We start from the raw sequence: 21261 nt of genomic DNA, 5'->3' as shown, positions 1-21261 counted from the left end.
AATAATAATAAATATAGCCGCAAGCGGCAATGATCGGCCCTCGCCACGCCGCCGCCACGCCGCCGCCACACCGCCGCCACGCCGCAAGAGGAGGGGGCGCTAACGCGCCCCAATTGTCCTTTTATTACGCCTACTGCTGAATCTGTGACGCTGTCACATCTTCTCCCCTTTGTTTTACCATCAAAAAGCAATTTTATTTTGAATTCTTGGCAAAATGTGCGGCTTTGCCGCACAGACACCGTGACTCTTTGAATGAAAATGTGGATAACTTTTGATGGTCTTGAAGATGAGTCTCACCAAATTTCAGGTTAATAGGGCTGACGCCCTGGGAGGAGTTTGTGAAAGTCTAAAGTGTAAACATGTTCTGGCGATTTCCCCATTGGAATAACATGAAAGGTTTCGGTCATCGTTACGGCAACGCCATAACAATTATGACATGAGTCATTGACTTTTTTGATGGGGATGCTAAAATTGAGTTGTGTGTCAAATTTCATATAATTTCGCAAAACTAAACATTTAACCTCCATATAAAATCTGTAGGGGGCGCTGTGGCGCCAAATGAATTTATTTCACTTCAAGTAGGTTTAGGGCAAAGAGTTTAACAACTGATTCTAATTTGACGCAATTCGGACTTTATCTGCGCAAACGGCAGAAATTTTAAATATGGGAGATTTCTGAAATTCTAGCTACAGTTTGCGGCTTCGCCGCACAGAGACCGTGAGAGGTATCAATGTAATTTGGATAACTTTTGATGTCCCACTCCTCAGTAGCATTTTCACCAAATTTCAGCTTTTTAGGGCCAACGCCCTGGGAGGAGTTCGTAAAAGTACGACGTTTGGAAAAACTCCGAAGTCATGTTTAGCCATTTTTGAAGCAATATGGCCGACATTTGGTTGGGCGGACGGCGTTGCCGTAATAATATTTTTTACTTCTCTTGTCACCATCTACCTCTGCGCCAAATTTCATGATTCTACGATCAGATTTTTTTTGGGTCATTTCCCATCTCTCAATGCATTTTTGGTACATTTGGGGGCGCTGACGCGCCAATTTTTTTAATTTTAGAAAAGGGAAATAGCCAGAATGTAGAGAGGCACGATTTTTAGAGGCGTGCAAATTTTTGTGACTTTTCGTCAATGTTCACTGGGTGAAAAATAGGGGGGTTGGTCCCGAGAAGAAGAAGAAAGAAAGAAAGAATAATATTCCGATGCGAAAACAATGTTTCCCATTTTTCAAATATCATAAACTATACTTTTTCGGAAAGCGCTCGCGCTTTCCTACCTCATGGTGTGGGTCCCTGGTCACTGACGGGTACTTTCGATAATTTTGAGTGGGCTCCGCCCACTTTGTGTTTTTGGCCCTCTATACAGTAATAATGTTCAATTTTTGCCTTACATGCTTATATGCACGGAACATGCAAGAGATGGGGAACGTATTCGTGAGCTACTTAGCGCAATGTAAAGTGCTCGTTTAGTGCGAACTTTTGCACGGGCTTCGCCCGTTTACAACGGTAATGTTCCATTTTCCTACTACTAATTAGTATGCACGGGGCGTGCATGAGTGGAGGAGTGCGTTAGTGAGTGTTTGGAAGTGGGCGAGCGCTTCGCGCTCGATTTCGTGCGCACTACGTGCGCACTTTCGCAGCCGTGCTTCGCACGGCCTTACGAGATTAATAGACCTCTCGCCAGCTTGTGGCGCTCGGGCCTAATTAAATTAATTAAATACAAATGTTATGCTACTTGCTGAGTGTACAGGCAAAAAAAAATACTCGTAGTAAAATAAATAAAAAATAAATTAAGTACAATTAAAACAATGGTAATGATAAATATAATAAGTAAAATGTGATGCTGCTTAGAAGATATAAAACATTACAGACACTTATAACGCAATGTAATACGGGGATAATAATTATAAAACACTTGCAATTCGCCCTACTGACACCAAAAGCGAATCGCGCCGGGACCGCAGGCTTCCGTAGGCAGCAGGAGCGAGGACCTGCGCTGCCACAGCATCCTTTTCTTTGATTTCCTCACATCCTTTCACCAAAACACCACGGGATGACGGGAAAAAACACCAGGATAGCACCATTCCACTCTTCGGATCGCCTCGAGACAATAATCCGGGATGTGCTGACCCTTTTCCCGCCGGTAAACCTCAACAAAACGAGGCTCTTACCCGGAGAAGCAGACATAATAGCGTGTCTGTGAAGAGAATATAGTTATCTGTAGCCGAGCTGGGCTGATTCGCTTGCGTTCTGCTTTTCTTTTCTTTTTTTCCTTTCTTTTTTAAAATATTCTACAGACATTTGTTAGATATCAGACCGCGACCTAGTGCTTCGTGAGCTTTGCAAATCACATTTTTTCCTGCGTCCAAAAAAAAAACAACACAGAGGAGGATGCTCCGATGAGAGAAAGTGCTCGCCCGACAACATCCGAGGCAGGTATCGTATCGTGCACTATTGTTTTCACTTTCTGCAGGTGTTTTTTCGCCATCTATTCCTCCACATGCAGCTTTACGTAACTGTGCACGACATCGCGGTGTTAGAAAGAAAGAAAGAAAGAAAGACACACTGTAACTGGCACGGATCATCACCACCAGCAGCACGTTACATTCATTCTTGCACCCGCCATAGTGGACTTTCCCCTTTCCCCACTTATCACCCTCTGCAAAACAAAGCAACGTTTTTTTTTTAAATAAATGTTGCATGCTGTTTTAATGTGTAGAGTTTGCATGATTGCACATGTTTGTCAATGAAGTGCAGTGTGAGTGTAGCCACAGTCTGTACCAGTGAGGGATAAGCAGCAGCAAGAAGAAGAAGAAGAGGATGAAGAGGAGGAAGAAGCATTGTCAGGGTGCATAAACTAACCAGGCATTTGACACAGAAGCTCCAGACCCGGCTTGAGCATAATGCAATTTGACATCCTGCTCATTTATGACACATTATCTCTTAAGGGCTGGTTACTATCACTGCACTGTAGAGGCGAGAGTGGCAAGTGGGCTGCAACTGCTCCCTGTGTGCCAGTGAAATGGGCTCTGCTGTTTTCCTTTTTATGCCCACTTCATAAAGCATTTAACTTTGTCCAGAGAATGCATTTACGTTTTGATGGGCCGTAGTAACTGTTTTGTTAAAGCCATTTGAGACACATGCACACACTTGGGATTTTGGAGACCGGGCTCATCTTCTGTTTGTGTTTGCAAGTGGATACAGGTGCTATCCATGGGGCCGTTGCCATAGCGATGAAGAAAAACAAAGAATTATATAGTTTGACTGGGGAAAAAGTCCTCAAAATGTTGCATACTGTATTTTCCGGACTATAAGTGGCACCTTTTTTCATAGTTTTTACTTATATTTCTACTTATATATCTCTACTTATACTCCGGAGCGACTTATATGTGATATTATTTGTTATTTTCACACTTGCAACCACATTTCATACTCCAGTGCAACTTTTATATGTTTTTTCTTCTTTATTATGCCATTTTTGGCTGCTGCGACTTATACTCCAGAGCGACTTATAGTCCGGAAAATACGGTATATATATAAAAGAAGATCCCAACTGCGGGCAAAGTACAGACAAGTAATAATGTAGTTTAATCATCTTTATGCATTTTGGTGTGTGTGTTTTTATTGCAGTATTGAACATTTGAGAGTTATGTAATGATGTGCAGTGACGTTGAGTAGTTTTGTTGTCATTGCAGTTTTGGTAAATGCCACACAGCCTCGGGCCCCTTCAGCAGAACGCAACGTTTTTAGATGTTACATTAATTTTATGTAACTGCCGCTTAGTCTGAGTCATAAAACCACTTCTTTAGCATCTGTTAACAACTATTCGATTTCTAAATGAGCTGACAGTTATTCCAAGAAACGTTTAGTTCAGCCTTAAATAAATTAATACAAAAAAATACAAACAAAACTACAGAAAGAGGAGTTTTTTGTATAATCTATGGCAGAAAATGTGTCGTATCTATTTTCCTCATATTGTCTTATTAAAAAAAAAAACAATGCCTTTATAATAATTGTACAAAATTATTTCCTGAACATAAACAAGGCAGATTTTTAGCTATTGCAATTAAAACCACACACAAAACCTTCTTCCAAAGTCTAAACTCTGCTCTGAACCATATGTTCTTCCTGACAAAGGATTGGCTGTAGTGGTTTGAAAAGGTCATCGACGATTAGAAACGATTGAATCTAAAATGTGGTTAATTGCACAGTTCTAATCTAGTATATTTGATTCCATTACTTAGAGGTCACATTACACTTTGTTAGTCACATTAAAGTTCACTAAGGTTAAGCCCTGCACACAATGACTCGAGTATTTACCTCAAAGACAGACAAACCAGACGCAGAATTGGCTTTATTTAGTTTATTCATCTTCACTTACTTGCGCTTTCTCCTTTGTCTCTGCAGCTTTGAAAGTCACAGCAGCAGCAGCAGCAGCAGCAGCAGCAACTGTCATAAGTCACGTTTTGAGGTAGAGCTGCTTTAAGTCGCTCACTGTCCGTTATGTGAAGTACAACTCGGTCAAGAGACGTTGTGAAGGACGAGCCCGGTATTTGAAACGTGATAACGCATGTGATTAATGTCAGAGTAAACGCTTGAGTGCGGACAAGTCGAGCATGACGACCACCGGCACGATCGGAAGTGAATCAAGTCAATATTTTTGTTGTGGTCAGTACGTTCTGCAGTGGCTTTATTGTGGCCGTGCACTCAGACCATGTCCAGTACTGCAGCTGTCGTTGGGTGTTCCCAGTTCTGCAGTGTCGGGGCCAAATGTTGTCAGGAGAAGGAACAGCGGCGGTGGAAAGAGTGCTGCAATTCATTTATTTATCTTAGAACATAGATCAACAAAACGACAACAACAGAAAGGGGTAAAAAAACCAAAAAACAGAAGAAACCCCACAAAGAACGAGCTGGATCAGGTAGAACAGTGGAGTGGCATCAGAAAAAAAGAAAGAGGAATTAGAGCATATTAAGTTCTGAATAATTGACCCATTTTATCCATGGTTTCTTTTTAAATTGGTCTATTTTTAAGTTGAGTCCTGAGGTTATTTTGTTCCATTGTGCGATTGTCTGTTATATTCGTCCGGTGCTTAAACGTAGGAGCGGTTTGAGTCATCCATTTTTTTGTGAGCGCCTTCTTCCAGGCGGCCAGAAGGAGTGCTGCAAATAAGTAATAAAAGTACAGTAACGTGGCTAAAACTGTACTCGATTACAAGTACAAATACTACCTAGTTATGCAATTTTAGCAGCAGTTGGATCAATATTTTATTAAAACGATGGTTCAAACTAAATGAAGTTGTTTTACACCACGTTAGGGTTGTCAAAAGTATGGTAAATCAGACACTAAAAAAGCGTCTTTATTACCACGGCCTACTACTGGACGAACGAGGGATTACACCGACCACGCCAAAAACTATATTTCAACGTCGATGTAATTGTAAACGATGAATGGCTCTTAACTTCATGATTTAAAAGCCATAGATCAAAATATCCTATAGTTATGATCTGAAATGATGCAGATCCATCAGGTAATACTGTCTGTTAAAACTGCGTGTTATTTTAAATATCCTGGAAATAAGTTGGCACGTCGCCCAGAAGAACTCTGCACCGAGCCAAGAAATTAAACCCAAACATAACACTGACAATGCAACAAGTTTTTTTTATTCCCTACAGATCAGTTGTCCGCTTGTCCAGGTTGTTCTGCCTCGGAGTCTGGCCCTGGTGTTATGCCTTCACCATTTTGATTTATATGAAGCACTTATTAGTCGATTAGCCTAATTGCAAGAGGTGATTGAAAATGAGTTTATAATTAAAGTAAATGGCGTCTATATTATGGAAAATGCGGTTCCAAATAAACACAAGCTGTGTTCATTACTGTAGGTTTGTGGTGTGACTTCTTTTCCTGGTAATATATTTAAGTTATGTAGCTGTCATATGCAGTTATTGAGTACTTTTTTTTTTTGGTTTGGCTTTGTTAGCTTTTCTTCTCTTTCGTTCTCTTTTGTCAAGATAAGAAATGTTATTTTGATTCAAACAGTAAACCAAGAAATAAATTGAGTCGAGCAGTCATTGTTGGTGAAGTGTCATCCTCAGCAACACAATAACAGTGGGCGATATGGACAAAAACAATATATATATATATATATATATATATATATATATATATATATATATATATATATATATATATATATATAATATATTATATATATTTGAGTTTCCCTATAAACTGTATTATGACAGTTCAAAAGAAATGGGTTAAACATGTTTTTAAATGTGTTTTTTAAGGTTTAGTTATCAGACTAATGTGAAATGTCTGTGAAATGAACGGCAAACGTGCTGAAATACCATCTTTTTCACCTTATTTGAAAGTATGCAACATCACTTTTTAAAATTCTCACTTTTAATCAGCTCTTTGTGTTATTTTCTCCAATAAACGATATTCACAATATTCAAATTTTGCATATCATTAAAGTAATATTCACAATATAATCTAAAACAACTCTGTACAAAAAAAGTTAGAAATAAAGCAACACAACCTTTATATAACTACTCTCAAGTGACATTTTTGGTCAGTGATTGGTCAGTACAGCAGCAGTCCATCCAAAGCCCTTCATGTACTAAATATTCCTTCTGTGCTCTCTAACACAGAGCCAGCAAGTCCATCTAAACAAAATGGAATAGCTTAATACTGCTTTGTGTTGCGGCTATAGACACTGATGCATTATATAAAATACTTGGAACACGGCTTGATAAGAACTGTTGAAAGCCTGACCGTTTTTAAGCCAAACATCCCAGCGCTGTTTTAAGCCAATCCTCATCTTCAGCCCATCTCCCCCTCTCTCTAATTCTCCCCTCCTTCTTGCTCTTTCTCTCATTCGCTCATTCTTTCTCGCTCCCTCTCTTTTCGTTTATTTCTTTGCTCCACTGCCAACTGAGCAGCCGGATGTGAGCTGGAAACAGAGGCGACTTGGAAAGAGAAAGACGATTATTTATTCACTGTACTCGACGCTCCTTTACATCATAGACCGGGGCTATTAAACGTAAGGCCTGGGGGCACGGTCTGGCACTCCAAACGATTTAATCTGGGCCACAACCCATCCTCCCAATATAAAAAAAAAATATATTGGTTTGTTTACCGGTTTGGTTAGATTTATTTCTAGTTTAGATCTGGTTTGGTCTTGGCTTTGTCTTTGTTTAGTTCTGTTTTAGACCCGTTTTTAGTCTGGATTAGTCCTGGTTCAGACCCGGTTGGTACATCGTCTTGTCCTAGTTGGATTGATTCTGCAAACAATCTGGCCCTCAGGAAAATGAAGTTGAACAGGCCTGTCGTAGACCCACACGGGATGAATAGGCCTGTCGTAGACCCACACGGGATGAATAGGCCTGTCCTAGACCCACACGGGACTTCGGCGGCACCGGTTTTACCTTTGTGTTCTGAAAATGACAAAGCCTTCGACATTTTGATGCAAAGATTTGTGTTTTCGCTTTACAATCACACACTAAAATAACATGATCGGTTTAGTTAAAGGTGCACTTTGTAACCTTTCTGCCACCGTCCATCACCAAGGAGACGTGGTGAACCCCCTTCTTTAAATCAAATGGGAGTGACACAAATACACAGTGCTCACCAGGTGTTAAATGCCGGTCAGAGAGTTACAGATTTGGAGGTTTTGGAGGAACTGTAGGGGCATTTGGTGTCGTAATTGTTGGAGTAAACGCAGTACATTGTTGGTTAACAGAGGCGCGCTGCTTCTTTATTCTAATTTAGCTTCAGTTTACCAAAGAAATGAATCAACGTCACTTTCTTGTCCCTGCTGCGACTGTGAGTGATCTTTGTGCCTCGGAGGAAACAAAACAACGAGACAGAGCTGTACGTGTTTAAAATCTGTGTATAGCCTGTCTGTTAATGTCAGTATGAGTTAGCACTGCAAACTGGCATGGTTAGTATACTTTATTGTTCCAGATGGGGGACATTTGTCTTGGGCATGCATCATAGGACTGCTCCATTATTGGGAAAAAAAAAATCCTAATCTTTTCAGTTTAGGAAATACACATGAACACACTGAAGACCATTAAGAGTCCGCGTCAGTGATCGTGATTGATTGCCGTGTGTTGTACGTGTTTATTGTCTGCTGTTTTCTTCTGTAACCGACACAGATGTGAGCGTTTCTTGTTGTACCGGAAACAAATTCTACCAAACTCGTAATTGCACAGCCCTAATGCACCTCATGCATTCGTAAACACTCACTGTACTGTGCAGTATAACACGCACACGGGCATTAGCGACACCGCAGACAGTATAGACAGCATCATTAATCACGCACACATTCGTCTGGGGTTAGTCCTGGTGCTGAGAAATCCAAATACCGTATTTTCCGGACTATATGTAGCACCATTTTCATAGTTTTGGCCGGGGTTGCGATTTATATGTGATATTATTCGTTATTTTCACTCTGACAACCGCAAGAGGGCGCTCTAGGCTCGAAGCGACGCAGAAGAAGAATCTGCACTTCCTCTTCCTCTGGAGTTTGTGGAGTTGTTTAGAAGTGACACAGAGGAAGAAGAATTCAATGGATTTAGTGATTTGGGGTAAAACTGATGCTTTGGTAAACTTGTTAGCATGTTCTTTATGCTATAGTTATCTGAATAACTGTTCATATGTTACGTTAACATACCAGACACTACCTCATGTAGCTGAAGGTGTTAGCGTTACCATACGTACACCTATTCACCATGTTCTCTCATCTGTTATTATTTTATATTGGATTTCAAGATTAAGTGTCTGTTCTTGGTCTTGGATTTGATCAAATAAATGTCCCCAAAGTGCGACTTATACTCCAGTGCGACTTCTATATGTTTTTTTCTTCTCTATAATGCTTATAATCCGGATAATACGTCTCACCTGTCCCTAGATTGTCTATTTTCAACGTGTTAGCTACAGATTACTTGTTGAAGTGACTTTTTCTCAACAACAAAACGTTAGTATACTTAGAGAAGTGTCGTCATTAGAGAAAGCGGCACAGATGCAACGCGATTTTCAAGTTTAAGATCACAGACTGCTCGGATGGCGTTGGCAGAGTTTGGTGTTTTCAAGCTCGACGCACACTGTCTGATTTGGACGGCTTTATTCTCGTCCGTCCTGTTGCGCCTCCCTCTCCTCTCTTCTTTTCATCTTTGCTCTTTTATCCTCGGCCCACTTCGGCTTATAGTTTGCTCATGCCTTTGTAGCTCGAAACATAAAGAGTCGACAGACCACCAGGTTCATTGTAAAAGGGAACTCATCCAAACAATGTGGACATTTGAACCTAAACTGACAGAAGGAATGAACACTTACCTGTCATTAGAGGACAAAGGATATTGATATTTGTTGGCTTTTGTGTTTTTAGGGAACAAAGCTGGTTCATTTGTCCCTTTGCAGACAATAAGAAAGTACACAATTACGCAATTCACATATTATTTATGCAGAATAGCTTTAGTTTAGTAGTTTCATCAGTTAATACCGTGTAAATAATTTAGTAAAATATTTAAAATTATATATATTTGCTTGAATTATTCCTTTAGGGTTAATATAGTATTTTCTCGTACTACATAAAGGATTATTGTAAGCAATATAAGTAAACATATCACTGTTATTTATGTTGTTATGTCTTTCTCAGTTTTGTCCTGAACACTGATGGATTATGATAGATCCATGCTCTTAGACACAGGGAAACATGCTGCTCTCCTGGGGACGAGCCAGAGCGAGGCTGCAGGTGAGCGGTAGGTGCGTTCTATACGTGGCAGGACTAATCGGCAGTCCACGCCGCGAGGAAATGAGACTCATTTGTTGCCAAAAAATCGTCCATTACGCCAAGTCACAGCTTTATACAGAGGTACTTTAAACTCTCCATTGCTTTATTTAAACATAATACTATCAATTCATAAGCACGTTTTGTATAAATGAGTATGAATGGGCAGAATTAAGTGTGCTCAGTAAAAGTGCTGGATACTGTTAACACGGAAAGGTCAGTGTTCTACTGAGTGTGTGAGTCACGCGCTTCACTTTATCACTGTGTCATTGCACTGATTTCCACTGGCTCTGGACTCTAAATTTGGCCTTAGCTGAAATATTATATTATATTATTTTCTATTATATTAAAGTATTTCAGCATCAGGGTTTGTGCTGTCAGTTAACCTGCGTTGCACCAATGGAATTTCCCCATGGACAATAAAGGAATATCTTATCTTATCTTATCTTATCTTAGTATTGTCGGAACATGTGTTAAAAACAGCAGCTGATAATGGACAAACTACAGTATATTGCCACAGAAAATATGACGAAAAATTATAATAATGAAACTGTACTAGTATTATTGTGTGCTGTATAATAATCTTAAAGCATGATAATAACTGGAAAGAGAGTCTTTGAACTCTCAAATATTATCATATAACATAAAAATAACATAACATTTTCTTCATTAATGTTAAGAAAATGTTAAATTGAGCCCCCAAAAATATTGTTACATCTAATTTATTGAATGTTAAGTTGATATAGTAATTATGGTGACCTCACGTTAGTATAATCAACCAATGGATATTTAAAAAAACCTTTCAAAATATGTTTGGCTAATGTTAACTCTGGTGGTGGTGTATTTGGCCAATAACATGACTCAATCCCCGTTTGAATTAGCTCTCACACGCCAGAAGATATTGTGATAATAGAGGTTAAAACATTCCTATGATTCAAACACAAACCGTTACTATGGATAAGGATGTCACAATCTTAAATAAGATTGTGAGAAGAAAAAACACAATTTTACAGTCATTCTCGATGATCAAAACTAGGAAAAAAACTTCTGAAATGCACAATTCGCTTAAATTCCCATTGTTTACAGTTTCTCTGAAATGTGACCAGTTTTATAAAATGAAACCTTCTGTATGAAAAAAGTAATACTAATTAATGTGGGAAGAAACAACAGCACTTTATATTTAGGATAGGTTTTTTGGATTATATTACTTTTAAATCATCTGTTTTTGCTTCTAAAACCTTTGCAATCCCTCACTTAAGGGTGGTCGATGTAGACAAAAATGAATATTTCAATGTTTGTTTGGATATTCAAATGATATTTTAACAATGCAATAGGAATGTTCTAAAAAGTGCCTGTAATTGTCTCAGTGGAAGTTCAAATATCACATGAAATCTCAACGTACCATAAAATCAACCCCGAACGTGCAGAAATATTCCCTTATGCCCTTGTTTGTTTGTTTGAAATTACACTAGACGTTTTTGAGATCATTTTCAATAGCTTTATTTACTGCCGATATATTTGATATTCTAATTTTGCGCATCTCCAAAACAGCTATTTCTCCGTCAGCAAGAAGACGACTATAAATTGAGAGGTCAAACCTCTCTTTGGAGAAGTTTGTGTTTGTCAATCTGCGCGGCGAGATCGTGTAATCATTTGAAAGAGCGGTGTGCCACAGTTCAAAGTCATTTATAAGAAAAGTACTTAGAAGGGTTTTTAAAAGATAAAAATCATTATTACCAAAAATGTCGTTGAAAAATGATGATCTTACTGAAAGATGAACTCGTCATTTCTTTTCTAAGTGGTAATTGCTGCTTGTAATGACTAAATTATCATGCACTTATGTCAACACTGTATTGTACATAAGCTTTCACTTGTTTGATGATTGAAAATGAACCACTGCGATATCATCACTCGCACCTATAATTACGATAAACAAGACGTCCCTGTACTGTAGACTTTTGGATCATAATGACCGAAGCGATTAGATCATTACTGGCTGTTGCGTCCCCCCCTCGTTCACCTTGATAAGCCGATGGCGTGGAGGGCCCGTCTGCACCGGCCCTGATAACGTCCACGCGGCTCTGCATTGTTCCTCACAATGGTGTCGGCCCGACGCGAAGACAAACGGCCCCGAGTGCGACAGGGTCAGTGGTGATCTCCTGCTCCGTGTCGCATGGCGAGCACCGACGCCCTGCTTCTTAGCGCCGTGACCCAGATCCTCTCGCAAAGTCCTCCCCCCCTCTCCCTCCCGCCGCACCGCCGTCATCATTTTATCATATCACTCATTGGATTGCGCACTCGGCGAGGGACTGTGGGATCCGGAGTGAAGCGGCGGATTTGGAGAGCAGGAGTTGAAGATAGTTCTGACTAGACGAGAGTTTTTGTTGTATTTTAAGACAATAATGAAAAAGCTGGTAATTTTCTATTCATTATAACTGCATTAATGTGTTGTTTAGTCTGGATTACTCACTGACTGTAGCACAATATGCAGCTTGATGTTTTAAATAGAAATGGTTACGAAATGCAAAAAAGAAAATACACATCTAGACACTGTTCATTTATTTATTTGAATTAGGATAGTGCATTTTAATCAATGTGTCAGCAGCAGCTTTAACGTAAATATGATGGAGTTAGCTACATTTCATTTGTTATATGTCAAGGCAAGTAATTACATTAAACTTTCAATTAGACAACAACAGGCTCATACAGTAACATGACATTAGAAGACATGACATCACATGATTATAGAGATTATATACAATAGAAATAAACAGTCAGAGTTTGAATGAGCCTAAGAAAAAGATCATCTGTGGGTACAAAGAGCTTCTGAGTATTTATTTATCGTTGCCTCCGATAGACACCACTCACATTGTGTACTTTGATGGTTTGGTCATTACAGGTGATTTCAATGTGCATGTTGATAATATTTGTGACAGAAACGCTAAAGAGCTTGATGCTGTCCTTGAAACCTTCAGTCTTACTCAGCATGTGAGAGGCCCCACCCACAGCAAAGGACACACTCTAGATCTCATAATTACAAAGGGGGTAAATATTTCAAATGTTAATGTGATCAATGTTGCTCTGTCTGATCATTTCTGTGTCTTCTTTGACCTGTCTGTTTCTCCCAAACCTCCGGTTGGTCCTGCAGTTGTTCAGAGGAGACACATAAGTGATGGCACAGGTGCACTGTTTATGGAAATGATAAACTTTGAAAATGTCTCATGTTCTAATGTAAATGATTTGTTGAACTCTGTTACATCTAGTGTTTTGAATGTTCTGGACACCATCGCCCCTATAAAGGCTAAAATAGTTAAAAATAAGCAGAAGGCGGCGTGGAGAAATGATGATTCGGTCAGGGCACAGAAAAGGGAGTGCCGCAGGGCCGAACGGAAATGGCGCAAGTCAAAGCTCCAGGTTCAAAAAGAGATTTACAAAGAAAAGCTGAACATGTACAACCTAATCTTATGTAGAACTAGGGAAAGATATTTTTCTGAAATAATTGGAAGCTGCAGTAAAAACTCGCGTGTCCTGTTTGCCACAGTAAACAGATTAACAAACACTCCAGCTCAGCTGCCATTAGAACTCATTTCCACATTCAAGTGTAATGAGTTTGCATTATTCTTTAATGACAAAGTTCAGGGCATTAAAAATGCTATAAATCCCACAATGCAAAAAATTACCCTAAAACCACCAAGACACTTAGAGCTAACTCACTTTGCACCAGTAACTGACAAAACTGTCCATGAGATCACCAGTCTGAGTTCATCTACATGCTGCCTTGATGTGTTACCCACCAAATTTCTAAAGTCTGTGCTGAACAGTTTGTTAGCACCACTCACTCACATAGTTAACATGTCGCTTCAATCTGGAACATTCCCAATGTCTTTGAAAACTGCGGTCATAAAGCCTCTCCTAAAGAAGAGCAGTCTTGATGCCGCAGTACTGAGTCATTACCGGCCCATCTCTAATCTGCCATTTTGGGGCAAAGTCCTTGAAAAGGTTGTTTACCAACAGCTCACAGATTTCCTCTTAATAAACAACTAATTTGATGTTTTTCAGTCAGGTTTTAGACCTCATCACAGCACTGAGACTGCTCTTGTCAAGGTGACAAATGACATCCGCCTGAACACTGACACGGGCAAAGCCTCAGTCTTAATTCTGTTAGATCTGAGTGCTGCTTTTGACACTGTCGATCATGGGATCCTCTTACAGAGACTAGAGGACTGGGTGGGCATCACTGGCACTGCCCTAAACTGGTTAAGGTCCTATCTGGAAGACAGGAAGTACTTTGTTGAAATTGGTAGCTGTGTCTCAGACCACATGACCCTGACCTGTGGAGTGCCCCAAGGGTCAGTCCTGGGTCCCCTTCTGTTCAACCTCTACATGCTGCCTTTGGGTCAGTTGATACGCAGTGAAAATGTGTCCTATCACAATTATGCAGACGACACTCAGATCTATGTTTCACTATCGGCAGGTGACTCTGGACCAGTAGATTCACTCTGTCACTGCATCCAACAGATCAGTTTGTGGATGCAAAACAACTTTCTCCAGCTGAACTCAGACAAGACTGAAATAATCGTTTTTGGCCCACAGAAACAAAGAGAAAGTGTTAGCGGTCACCTCCAGAGTCTCGCTCTAAAACCTACAAACCAAATTAGAAATCTGGGGGTAATAATGGACTCAGACTTGAACTTTAATAGCCACGTCAAATCAATAACATCAGCAGCTTTTTACCATCTAAAAAACATTGCCAAAATCAAAAATATAGTGTCAAAACCAGATTTAGAGAGACTTATCCACGCGTTTGTCTCCAGTAGATTAGACTACTGTAACGGCCTGCTCACTGGTCTCTCCAAACGAGCTGTAAAACAGCTGCAGTACATCCAGAACGCTGCTGCTCGGGTCCTGACTAGAACCAGGAAGTATGATCACATTAGTCCTGTTCTCAGGTCTCTGCACTGGCTCCCTGTGGCTCAGAGAATAGACTTTAAAGCAGCTCTGCTTGTGTACAAGTCTCTCCATGGCCTAGCACCAAAGTACATCTTGGATATGTTAGTGCCATATGAACCATCTCGGACTCTGAGGACCTCAGGGACCGGCCTCCTGCTGGTGCCCAGAGTCAGGACAAAACATGGGGAATCTGCGTTTCAGTTTTATGCAGCTAAAATCTGGAACAGTCTTCCTGAAGATGTGAGACATGCTTCTACTCTGACAATGTTCAAATCTAAGCTAAAAACTGTTTTGTTTAGCTGCGCATATGACTGAAGGGATTTTTTCTTTGCACTCTTCTCTTTTGTTTGTGATTTTATTAGTTTAGAAAATCAGTTGGATTGATAATTTTTAATTTAGTTAATTTTATTGTAGTTAATTTTTATCGTTGCACTCTTATTGTATTTCTGTAATTTCTTTGTGATTTTAATGCATTTTTCCTGCTGTGTGAAGCACTTTGAATTGCCTTGTGTATGAAATGTGCTCTACAAATAAACTTGCCTTGCCTTGCCTTACAGTACATCATTGTTAATACATGACAGGTTTTCATGTTTTTCTAGTTTTGGTGGGCTAGTCTCTATGGTGTATCTATATGTATCATAGTTTTACATCAGTCAAGTGGCAGTTTGTGAAAAAAGTAAATAAAAGTTGAAAATGAAGTAGAGCTGTGTTCTAAAAACGCCCTGTTTATGCCATCAATAATAAAACATAATCCAAAATGTAGGGTCAAATTACACACAGCGGACACGTTTCAAACAATCATTTAACAAAATAAAGGTGTTATCAAGACAAATGTTAAATCATAATTATTACCAGTATATGGATTTTGGCCCTTGTCTCATTTTCTGCTCATGTTCAAACAGGAAGTAGTAAAATAAACATCGCCAACATTATCAAAATACTGGAAAAAGGCAACCGTTTTGGTAGAATCTTAAAAAAGAAAGAAAGAAAAAAGAATTGTTCCATCTTAATCCATCAATCCATCAATAATCCATCTTCTCTTCCTTTTCTTGCTTATTCCATTTTGGTTTTCATCACTATTTGGCTGGACAACTATATAACATACAGTAGTGCCGCTGATGTCGTGTATATCTATTTGGCATGGACTCCATCTCCAAAACTCTTGCACTTGGTCTTGGTGAGATTGTCTACAGCTGGAGAATCAGTGTCCCAGAGGGTGAATGGTTTTTGTGGGTGATGCACTCGCCTCAAAAGGCCATGGGAGAGCTTTCCCAGGGTGCGTACTATCAAGTGCAGCAGGAATAATGCATTTTTGATAAGACTCACTGCTGGCTAACACACAAGAGGCTCAAGGCTCCAGAGACAGAAGGTGATGGAGATCTGTTCTGGCTGTGAGCGTCATATTGTTCCAGCTACCACACTAAGTCCTCGCTACATCTAAAAACCCTTGTATTAAAGGAGCAGTGCCTGTTTTGCAGTACAGATATACTGTAAGAGCATCTAGTCTGGTGAAAATTACACTGTTAGCATGCGTCATCTTTAATGTGAAAGTAAAACTCGCTCTGGCCTCAGAATGTTGTGAAAAGCGCTTATAAACTCATTGTGGTGAATATTCGGATGCTCAGAAGGCATTAGCGAAGTGAGTAATTTGAGTGGACTGCTAATATGAGCTGACTGAGAGCTTGTTCTGTTTTTCCCAGAAGAAGATTCAGTTGTAGTCATCTGGACCCTGTATTATAAAAACAAGACATTTCGACTTTCATCCAAAAGTCATTCTCAGTCTGCGGCTCTAGTCTTAGAACTCAGATATTTATTCTACTCTGAGTAAGCCCTGCCCACTGGGAGGAACCTCCTGATAATAGCCGGTCCAGGTTTTGTATTTGTATTGTTTAAAGACTCTAACTGAAACTATTCTTCTTTGTTACCCTAGCTGTAATTGGCCATATAAATCATATTGTTGGCTGCAGCTGCCTCATCACTGGTGAATACCTGATAAGCATAAAAATGGCCAGGGCTGATCCCGCCCCATGGCTTCAAAATACTGTTGTATATTTCGGGTAAGCGGAACCTTAAACCTCCATTTCTGTTTAAAGAGGGATTTTCTTTAACAAAAATGGCCTCCTTGACTCCACTTTCAAACCCTCTCTTCTCCTGCTCAGAACATTCTCCTCAAAGGACTGGTTTGTGGCTTTAAGATGAAAATGCAAAGCGCTCTGTCTCTGTGTTGATACACCTTTTGTGCAGTGTCTGTTTAGTCTCACCTATGTACCGCTCTTTACAACTTTCTTCACTGCACTGGATTGAATACACTACATTGCTCTGTTTTTGTGTGGGCATCTTGTACTTAGGATGGACTAGTTTTTGTCTTAAAGGGTCTGGTTTCAAAAATAAAAATGAATGTTGTGCTGTCTAAAAATCCTTAGTCGTTTTTCAGACAGTTCAGACACATAAGTGATAGAGACGTCGTCCCTTCTTGGTTCTGATTCCCTTTAGTGCCTTTTCTCCTGTTGTTTGACTCTTTTATCTTTGTTGAGAACCCAAGTGGGGGTAACCACAGGCTGAGAGAGCATTCCGGACATGGTTTTCCTCATTCCTCCTGCCCTCTGGGCTGGTGGACACTTCTTAGGTTCTGTGTTGTCATTTGAATGTCCTGATCATCAAGAAAGTCGATTTTCACCATTTAGTATTCTTCAAATTTCTAGACAAGCTAAAACTCGCTCACAGTATGCAAAGTGTGTGTGCAATGCATATTTTTCATCATAAAACTGTTTCCTGGCATTGGCCTGATAGGATTTTAAAATCTGCGATAGATAGAGCTGCTTCCACTAAACAGCCCAAGACCACGAGTATCCATACTGAGAAGAACATCTGTGCACCAAACCCAGAGGGAGCGTGACTGGGGGGCCGTGCCAGACACTCGTCCAGGGCCACAGGAAAACAGAAGCTTTAGACCTTATTAGAACTGATCAATGATGACATGCAATTGGCGGCAGAAACACACACTGCTTAGTCTCATATTGTATGTTTATTTGTCATGCCGAGCTCACGCCAAACGGCTGGACCTCCCTGTATTTGGGAGAGTGTGCCTCGGGCAATACAAATGTACCACTTAGTATTCATAACTTTAATCCTGCGTGCAACCCTCAGTGTTAGATATGCATGTGTCTGACCCGCGGTGCCGTTTTGGAGCAGAGTCTTGGTTTTAAACGGTAGTATCCACTGATAATTAGTGTGCTGTTCTAAAATGTGAAATCATGTATAACCTGGATGAATGTGGTGGTTTATTACTGGATTATTAAGTGGATAAAGAGGCTTAACCATCAAAAATAAACCTGTAACCTGCGTACTCTTCTTTAGTCCATCTTATAGTTATTGCTACTGTCACCACTGCCACTTTCACTCATTTGACTTATAAAAAATAGCCTATACTCTGGCAATATTTATAATAGAGATCGAGCGTTATGTTTCTTTTCACGGCTGATCAATATCAAAGTTTTTTTTAATCTAGAGCAGCCCATGGCCGATGATCCCTGCCAATATTTTGAGGCAAAGATATAGGGCAGATTTTGATCATTTCACACAGATTTTACGATATGTAATAACTATATAATAAGTATGTAATAACTATAAATGCTGCAAATGTGCTAAAACGTGCTCAAATCTGTTGTAAGTATTGCCCAAAATGTAATAATAATATAATAATAAGTATAACAATAATAATATGTAATACCCTTATTTCAAACATTGCACTGCAGGTCCTTCTATTAGTTTTTAGTGTTCAATATACTTGATTTTCCAATTTTGCATGTATCCAAAAACAACCATTCTGATATAAATGTTTCACTATGGCTCCCATTTCTACATTCACCTGTAAATTTGCAAAGTCATTCTTGAAAGCCATTTATTCAAAGAACAATAGGAGGATATAGATTTTTTATAACCTTCTGGTACAGTACAGGTGTCTATACTCTTTTGGATTTTATCGATAACTATTGATCTGTTCTTGGCATTCTTGTAATGGCGTTTTAATCACACTTTAGGTCCCGTCTTTCCTTCGGACCGTGGGCGAAAATAACTTTGTTGCGAGCAGAGATAAACTCCTGTAGCGCTCATTGCTCTGTTGAAGAATCCATTAAAATTTTCATCTAAATGAGGTGTGAGCCCATTGGTTTTTTAAAAAATCTTAGTATGGGGCTGGTGCAGTGCACAGCAGGTTATGTGATGTAGGTTAGCCGTGAGCCGGCTGGAGTCCAGTGAAACAAGGTGAAAACTCCGACAAACCCAAAGAAGTCCACATGGTCCACATTTTTAACTATTTTTGGTCGATTAAAGCTAAATATTAAAAAGTGTATCGTGCAAAATGGAGCTTCTTCTCCAGCACTTAACTTAACTTTCCCTTCAGTCCCCCATTTGTGTATCCAGTTCTCTTAGTGCGTCCTTCCTTCATTGCATTGTGTTAGATAAATCCTCCCCGGTGATACCGTCCACATCCTGTTTCTCGCATCCTTCATTGGTACATCAACTACCGCCACTAATGTTTGCACTCCACGACCAACTGCTTCTACATGTCCCTATTTCTGACATAAAAAACATCTCAAAGGTCCTCGTTCAAAAGCTTACATAATAGCAATAGCATACATACATAGCATCCTTCAACTGTCAAACAATTCTTCGTCAAAAGAAACGTGTACTCTGCTAATCACTTCCGTCTGCTTCACTGTTGTTAAAAGCATCTCACATTAGCGAGTTGCTGTCCATGTTCATAACCACAAATAAATAAAGCACTTTCCTGTTTTAACTTAGATTTACAGTCAATGGTCACGCAGTGTCTGTCTGGGTAAAACGACGGAGGCTAAACAGGGGTGAAACAGTTATTTTATCCTCAGCATTTCTAAAATTCTCCTAAACCCTCCAAACACAAACCAAAACCCATAAACTATTAAAAAACAAACTATATACATAAAAACCCTCAAAAACGAACACCAAATAGAATAAAAAAAACATAAATCATTAAACCGCCTATCTTGCTTCTGCTGTACATTTTCCTGTCTTGGTCCAGTCCGGACTGCGTTGCTTCAATTGCCAGCGCTTTGGACATATAGCAGCGGTCTGCAGAGGGAAGCAAAGATGTGGTAAATGTGCAGGAGATCATGAGTGTGGGAAGTGTGACGAAGGAGCAAAACTTAAGTGCTGTAACTGTGGGGAAGAGCATAGCTCTGCCTACAGGGGATGCGGGTTTAGCAAAAGACTCTCACGGTATATCCTATGCAGATGCAGTCAAGAAAGTGTCAAGTAAAGAGGTGAAAGTAGATGAGGCGAGAGATGCCTGCGCTGCTCACAGCCAGTGCCAAGTGAGAGAAGCCAGCGTTGCTCCCAAGTGTGAAGGTTCCAAGAGTGAAGGTTCCAAGTGTGAAGGTTCCAAGAGTGAAGGTTCCAAGAGTGAAGGTTCCAAGAGTGAAGGTTCCAAGTGTGAATGTTCCAAGTGTGAAGGTTCCAAGTGTGAAGGTTCCAAGTGTGAAGGTTCCAATAGTGGAGGTTCCAAGTGTGAAGGTTCCAAGTGTGAAGGTTCCAAGTGTGAAGGTTCCAAGTGTGAAGGTTCCAAGAGTGAAGGTTCCAAGAGTGTAGGTTCCTAGAGTTGAGGTTCCAAGAGTGAAGGTTCCAAGAGTGAAGGTTCCAAGAGTGAAGGTTCCAAGAGTGAAGGTTCCAAGAGTGAATGTTCCAAGTGTGAAGGTTCCAAGTGTGAAGGTTCCAAGTGTGAAGGTTCCAAGTGTGAAGGTTCCAATAGTGGAGGTTCCAAGTGTGAAGGTTCCTAGAGTTGAGGTTCCAAGAGTGAAGGTTCCAAGAGTGAAGGTTCCAAGAGTGAAGGTTCCAAGAGTGAAGGTTCCAAGAGTGAATGTTCCAAGTGTGAAGGTTCCAAGTGTGAAGGTTCCAAGTGTGAAGGTTCCAAGTGTGAAGGTTCCAATAGTGGAGGTTCCAAGTGTGAAGGTTCCAAGTGTGAAGGTTCCAAGTGTGAAGGTTCCAAGTGTGAAGGTCCCAAGAGTGAAGGTCCCAAGTGTGAAGGTCCCAAGTGTGAAGGTTCCAAGTGTGAAGGTTCCAAGTGTGAAGGTTCCAAGTGTGAAGGTTCCAAGTGTGAAGGTTCCAAGTGTGAAGGTTCCAAGTGAGGTTCAGAGTGAAGGTTCCAAGTGTGGAGGTTCCAGGAGTGAAGGTTCCAAGTGTGGAGGTTCCAGGAGTGCTGAGGACAACCTTGGTTGTGGATAGGAAGAGTCTTTATGGTGGATTTGATCAACTGCTGCTCAAACTCTAAAGAACTGAAAGGATCAGGATCATTGCTAAAGCTGCAGGAAGATTCTTTGGAACTGATTGGGCAGAAATAGAAAACATGCTAAACGCTCTGGATGGAGTCAGAGTAAAGGAAGTCTACTTTTGGAGAATCAGAGTAATCAGAGTAAAGGAATGGAGGTAGAGGCGTCGCTGATCTCCTGTTCAAGGAAGAAGAAGAAGAAGAAGAAGAAGAAGAAA

The sequence above is a fragment of the Eucyclogobius newberryi genome, unplaced genomic scaffold (genome assembly GCF_026437365.1).
Source record: "Eucyclogobius newberryi isolate DKJ021-1_F unplaced genomic scaffold, fEucNew1.0.hap1 SCAF_12, whole genome shotgun sequence".
Classification (NCBI taxonomy): Eukaryota; Metazoa; Chordata; class Actinopteri; order Gobiiformes; family Gobiidae; genus Eucyclogobius; species Eucyclogobius newberryi.
The sequence above is the reverse complement of the archived record's forward strand: the minus strand, read 5'-3'. Positions refer to the sequence as shown.